Source organism: Chrysochloris asiatica, unplaced genomic scaffold, assembly GCF_000296735.1.
Source record: "Chrysochloris asiatica unplaced genomic scaffold, ChrAsi1.0 scaffold00412, whole genome shotgun sequence".
Taxonomy (NCBI): Eukaryota; Metazoa; Chordata; class Mammalia; order Afrosoricida; family Chrysochloridae; genus Chrysochloris; species Chrysochloris asiatica.
Genome location: NW_006408930.1, coordinates 1,021,952 through 1,028,580, shown reverse-complemented (window position 1 = coordinate 1,028,580; position 6,629 = coordinate 1,021,952). Strand labels below are relative to the sequence as shown.

The window sequence follows — 6,629 nt, the reverse complement described above, 5'->3', positions numbered from 1 at the left end:
TCTTAGTGATTTCCTTTTGGATCTATCCTGTTTGAGGTTCATTCAACTTCTTGAATGTTTATCTTCTCGTTTTTCATGATGTTAAAGAAATTTCCTTCTAATAACTCTTCAACAAAATTTTCTGTGCTTTTTATTGTCTCTTTCTGTCTTGGAATTCATTTCACCCATAAGTTATTCCTCTTCATGGTGTTCCATATAACTCTTAAGTTGCCTTTAAATTTCTTCATCTTTTTCAGAGTGTTCATCTAGTATACTAGTATTAAGAGATTTATCTTTAAGCTCATTAATTTTGGCTTCCATTGCTTCACATTTATTCCTTTGCTATTTCAATGTATTGCCATTTCTGAAACTGTAGTGTTAATCTTCTAGATTTCTAATTGCAGATTTGAATTTTTACAAAATTTGCATTTAATCTATTTGTTCTTATAGTGTCTTCCTGAATTGTGTTAAAGTTATTTTTGTGTTCTTGCTTTTCTCAATCTTTTTGTCAATCTTTTGAAGGTACCTATATATCTCGGTCACTTATTTGAATCATTCACTCTTATTTGTTTTTGTGAGCTAAAATTGACTGCTGTCTCTAGCACATTGCTGTATTTTCTTATTGTATTAATAGATAATTGTATATTGATGTGTTCTTAGGCTCTCACCAACTATCTCCTGTGGGTGTTGTTAGAGAATGAAAGCGTGTGTACTGTTCTTCATTTGCCATTTATGCACTTCAATTTAGGGTGTGTTTGACTGCTGCTGGCTGCTGCTTATCAATGATCTGTTGGTATAAGAGCTGGTATTGGCTCTTGCCCAGTGGGTGGAGCTGCAGCAGGTACAGTTGCAGTTGGGCTGTATGGACACATTGCTGTCTCCTGTTGGATGGGAGAGAGGAGACACTTCATTTTTTCCCTGCCACCCAGATACCAGGAAGCAAAATAGAATAAACCAGAAGCAACCAATGATGAGTAGAGAAAATAATAAAGGAGAAAAAAAGAGTTAAAAACAGGCAGGTACCATAAATAAAGAATATAATAATTAAAAAGAGAAAAGTGGGGCAGGAAAATGGAATAAAATCAAATGGAGAAAATAAAAGAAAGAAATAAAAATAACCCTTAGAAAAATCAGGGAGAGTAAATATATAAACAGAGAGTTGTTGTTGTTAAGTACCATCAAGTCGGTTCCGACCCATAGGACCCTGAACAGTGTTTCCAAGTCTATAAATATTTACCAGAGCAGAAAGCTCATCTTTCTCCCGCAGAATAGCTGGTATTTTCGAATTGCTGACCTTGCGGTTCGCAGCCCGATTTGTAACCACTACGTTCAGAGTTCCTTAAACAGAGAGTAGAGAATAGTAAAGATCAAAAGGGTGAGAATAAAAAAAGAAGGGAAATGAGAGAAACAAGAAAAGATGGAAAAACAAGAGGATAGTTAGAAACAAGGGAAAGGAAAGAGAAGGAGGAGGAGGAGGAGAAAGACTAAACAATGAAACAATAAAAGGAAAAAACAAATCCCAAAATGAAAAAGCAGGGTAGCTATTGGACCCATACAAGAGAAAACTATGTGGGGTCCCTGCAAGCCAATGATCTAACTAAGTAGGTATAGGAAGAATGTGACAGTGGAGTTTCTGGCCCTAGATGGAGTCCTTTCAGCCTCAGTGGTACCTATGTTTAGCGCACTCAATCTAGAAGTAGTTCATGGAGGTCCTTGGTAGAGTCAGTTTCAGTGTCTTTTAGGGGATCTGGGGGCAGGGTGACTGGTTAAATGCTGGTCTGGGGGCTCTGCAGGTTCTGTAGGTCCCATCAGAATCCAGGCACCAAAATAGCGCCTCAAAGCTTCACAGCTGGCCCTCGCCTTACAGTGGTGTGGCTCCCAATCACCACATGGCTCCAAACTCAGCAAGAAGGGACTGTGCTGGTGGTAGATGATGGTGGGACCTAGCCACATCTCTGGTAACCAGGGGAGCATGGGAAAAAAGAAGGCATTGTACCTTTCTAGCTACAGGTGTGGTTCTGCTCGGCCAGGCCATCTGCTAATGCTAAAGTTACTCACAAAGGTTCAAGATAGTCGAGACATGTCTAACTGGCCATTCACCAGTCATTCTCCCTATCTTGTTGTACTGCTCAGCTACTCCGCCCAGCAAACACTCAATCCACTTCTCTAATCTTTCTTTTCGAAATTCAGGGTTCCAGGATTTTCATCTGTGTCTGTTTTATTTGGTCTCTCATATCTTTGTTGTTGAGGGTCCCTGTAGTGCATCTGCCTAGTCCCTCAGTTTTTTGAGGAACCATTTTACTACAACAGTGATACCACTTTTCATTCCTACCAGCAATAAGGAAATGTTGCAACTTTCCCAAATCCTTAACAAAATTTGTTTTTGTCATGTTGTTTTATCCTATCCATCTTAGTGTGTGTGGGGAGGATAGTTCAACACTGTAATTTTGGTTTGAGGCTCTCTGAACATCATGAGTTTAGCGGCCATTTACTTGTCCTCTGGTGAAATATTTACTCAAGTTCTTTGACCATTCTATGACTGGGTTATTTGTCATTCTGCTGTTAAAGTAGTTGAAGTCATATATATATATTTGGTTATTAAATTCTTATAAGATACATGGTTTTTAATATACTTTCTCAGTTGGTGACTTGTCTTTCACCTTTTTTTGCAGTCTTTTGATAAATAAAATTTTTAAATATTTAAGATATTTTAAACAAATAATCTCTGAAAATCAAAGATTTCTAATCCAGCTGCATTTTGTTCTTTGGGTTCTGCCTTTTAAGCACTCAGACTATTTTGCTGCTGCTATTTTGCACTTTTCCTGGGATTTAAAAAACATTTCTCTTAGTAATTATTTCCCTTGCTTCTTTTCTTGGCTGATTTTCCACACAAAGAACTGAAAGTCATTTATCCCCAAGGGAATCAGCTATTTTGGATTTTACCAAGAAGTCCGTTAGCATTTTTCAAGATTCCTTTCTGTTGCTTTCTTTGCTTTAAAGAAAGTTCTGATTTTGTTTCATTTTCAGCTGGACTTAAATGGCACCAAGCAAAGTCTACTTAGTTTAGATTTCCAGGTAAATTTTTTTTTTTTTAAATTTTAAGTCTCTACTAAAGTATGTGAAATGGCTTTACTATCTGGGTGTTTTATATTGCAAATATGTTTAACATATTAGAAAACTAGTTGTTTATTAATAGTTTTTGAAGCTTAAAGTATGGATTATTATATTTACTTGTTTTTTTCAGAATGAACTTTCCCAATATTTCAAAATTTACACAGTTAGAAATAAAGTTATTTTTATATGTTTAGACAGAATTAAGTGCTCAATAGAATTACAAATTGTTTTGAAATTTCTATTCTTTCTTTGTTTTTAAGTCTTAAAAGAACATCAAGGATCAATTTTTAAACTTTTAAGTGAAGTCATAATATGGCTTTGTGTAGAAGTTTAAATTTACAAATTCAGTATTCCTAAAACTTACAAAAAACAACAGATGATGAGAAATTTCAAATGGTAAAAAATAATAAATCAAGGTTTACAGATGATATTTAATGTTGAAATGAAGACATATATTACTAGGAAGAAAAATATTATTTGATCAAAATGATACATATTATAACTAGAGTGCTATTAAATTTCACCTCTAGAAACATACTTACTAACTTAGGACATTCCTTAATAAAATGCAAAATTCTATAGACCACGGAAAATAATCAAGCCAAAGCATCAAATGTAATATTAATATTGACAGATCATTTTACAAACATTATTTAAACATTTCAATGAAATTATTAGGTACTGATTTCATAAAAATTAAAGATAAGAATAAATAGTTTCATGGGTGGGGGGGCATGTAAGATTACAAATGGTTCACAGGAGGTAGATACAGGCACGGAGGGGTATCCAACCTCAGCTTGGCAACTACTGGTATAGTCTCCACTATTTACTCCTTCAGGCAATGACTTGGCAAGTGTGTGTTGATAGGTGGCTTGGGGACAAGTGGATATCTGAGCTCCTCAAGGGATGCTATGCTCAGAGCCCTTGAAGTCCAAGGCCTGGTTATCCACAACATTCACCCATGGTAGAGCTAAGAGTATACACTTACAGTTTTCAAACCAAAAAAAATGCCACTGGACATACTTTATACTACATAAAATATTTATGCTCTGCACCAGAGCCCAATTTCCTGATCACTCAGCAAATCCTAGTTCTACCCTGTCTTACAGTTTAATTTGTGGTTTTACTTTCTCTTCCTATTATTGCCATTCCTTTCCAGCATTCTAACTTATTCTCTGAATTGACTTTTACAATTTCAGCTGGCAATCAACTAAGGCATTAGCTCCTTCCTTAGATTTTAGATTTGTTTTTAACTAAAACTAAAGAAGATTACAGAAAAATATTCTAATATAGTTTCATTTCAATAATATATACTAATAGCTTTGAAATGACTACTGTAAGTATTGCAAAAATATGTTGAGGGTGGCTGACATGAAGACAGATACCTTGGTTGTTGTTGTTATGTGCCATGGAGTCGGTTCCGACTCATAGCAACCCTGTACAGGGTTTCCGAGGCTATAAATCTTTACGGAAGCAGAAAGCCTCATCTTTCTCCTGTGGAACAGCTGGTAGTTTCGAACTGCTGACCTTGTGGTATTGTAGCCCGATTCATAACCACTACGCTAGGTACTGTCAAGTCAACTCCTAGTGACCCTATGTACAACACAATGATACACTGCCTGGTCCTGCGCTATCACAATTCTTATTATGTTTGAGCCCATTGTTGCTGCTATGGTGTCAATCCATCTCATTAGAAGTCTTCCTCATTTTCGCTGATACTCCACTTTGCAAAACATGATGCCCTTTGCTTTGAATAATCTCTCCTATCAATGTGTCCAAAGTACAAGAGACAAAGTCTCACCATTCTTTTTCCAAGGAGCATTCTGGCTGTACTTCTTCCAATACAGATTTAGTTGTTCTCTGACAGTTCATTATACTTTCTATGTTCTTTTTCAAAACGTTAATTCAAATGCATGAATTCTTCTACAGTCTTTATTATTCATTGCCCAACTTTCACTTGCATATGAAAGTGGTTGAAAATATCATGGTTTAGGTCAGGAGCACATTAGTCCACAACATCTTTGCTCTTTAGCACTCTAAAGAGGTCTTTTGCAGCACATTTGACTAATGCAATACATCAGTTTATTGCATGACTGCTGCTTCCATGAGCACTGATTATGGATTCAGGCAAAATTAAGTCTCTGACAATGTCAATCTTTTCTCTGTTTAATGTTAAAGTTTTTATTGGTCCAGTTGTGAATTTTCAACTTCTTTATATTGAGGTACAATCTATCCTGAAGGCTGTAGTCTTTAACCTTCATCAGTAAGTATTTCAAATCTTCACTTTCAACAAGCAATCTGGAAATCTCAGGTTGTTAATGAGTTTTCCTTTAATCCTGATGCCACACTCCTCTTCATACAATCCAGCTTCTTGTATTGCTTGCTCAGCATACAGTCTGACTAAGTATGGTGAGAGGATACAACCCTGGATCTCATCTTTCCTGAATTTAAACAATTCAATATCTCTTTGTTCTGCTCGAGTGACTGTTTTGTGTTGTTGTTAAGTACCATCGAGTCAATTTTGTCTCACAGTGACCCTATATAGGTTTTCTAATGAGCAGCTGGTGAGTTTGAACTGCCATGCTTGCAGTTAGCAGTCCAATGCTTAACCTATAGCATCACTTGTTGTTGTCATTAAGTGCCATAGAGTTGGTTCCAACCCATAGTGACTCTCTCTAGGGTTTCTGAGGAACGGCTGGTGAGCGTGAAGCACCAACTTTGTGGTTCAAACCAACTTTGCAATCCAGCACATTAACCCATAGTGCCACACTAGGACTCCATAGCACCACTAAAAACTGCTATTTTTGAGATAAGGTGAATTGGTAGGAAAGCTAGAATATGAACTAATGAAATCTAATAGGCAAAGATGACTGCTGTGAATGAAGTTATACAAGAATCATTGAAATTCAAGAGAGAAAATGAAACAAGCACTATAGTCTGTATTCTCTCATCAAATCCCTACAAATAACAGAAAAAAATGTTACAAACTAATACATACTTAAACATATAGTGCACTAAGAAATAAGTACTGGTGTGGCACTGCAGGATAAGCACTGGACCTCAAGGTAAGTTTGAACTACAAGGTGGGTGGTTCAAACCCACAAGCTGTTCCTCTGAAACCCTATACAGGTTGCTATGAGTCAGAACTGACTTGATGGCACTTAACAATAACAAGAAATATGATGCTATGGTGCAGTGGGTTATGTGTCGTTTCCATGAGTTGGAACTGACTTGATGGCACACAGCAGCAGGAAAAAATAAGAGGGAAAAATCTTGGTAGGACAGAAAATGAGAAATCTGTGAAAGATGGAGAGTAGATAAAAATGGACTTAAAGAGAGATATGTATCTTTGAATAGGCATGAGGGACACCGAGTATAAGAGAGCTTATGTATAAAAAAGAAAAGCCTTTTGATTAAAAAACCCCCAAGAAGGGTATTATTAAGACAAAATAAAATACAGAAAACCCACTGTTGTTGTTCAGTGCAATCAAGTCAGTTTTGACTCATAGTGACTACATACAGGGTTTCTGAGGAGT

The 6,629-nt window shown here is 36.4% G+C and overlaps 2 protein-coding genes across 2 annotated transcripts in view; one reads left to right on the top strand and one right to left on the bottom strand.

Moving 5' to 3' along the window:
• CENPP (centromere protein P) overlaps window positions 1-6,629 on the bottom strand; it is a 422,858-nt gene that overhangs the window by 133,892 nt on the left and 282,337 nt on the right. The gene's annotated exons all lie outside the window — the stretch shown is intronic.
• The window catches only part of ECM2 (extracellular matrix protein 2, female organ and adipocyte specific), a 45,411-nt gene continuing 41,736 nt past the window's right edge, over window positions 2,955-6,629 (top strand). Inside the window, exon 1 of the mRNA XM_006876766.1 lies at window positions 2,955-3,054. The gene's annotated coding sequence lies outside the window, so the exon portion shown is untranslated. The remainder of the gene's footprint in view (window positions 3,055-6,629) is intronic.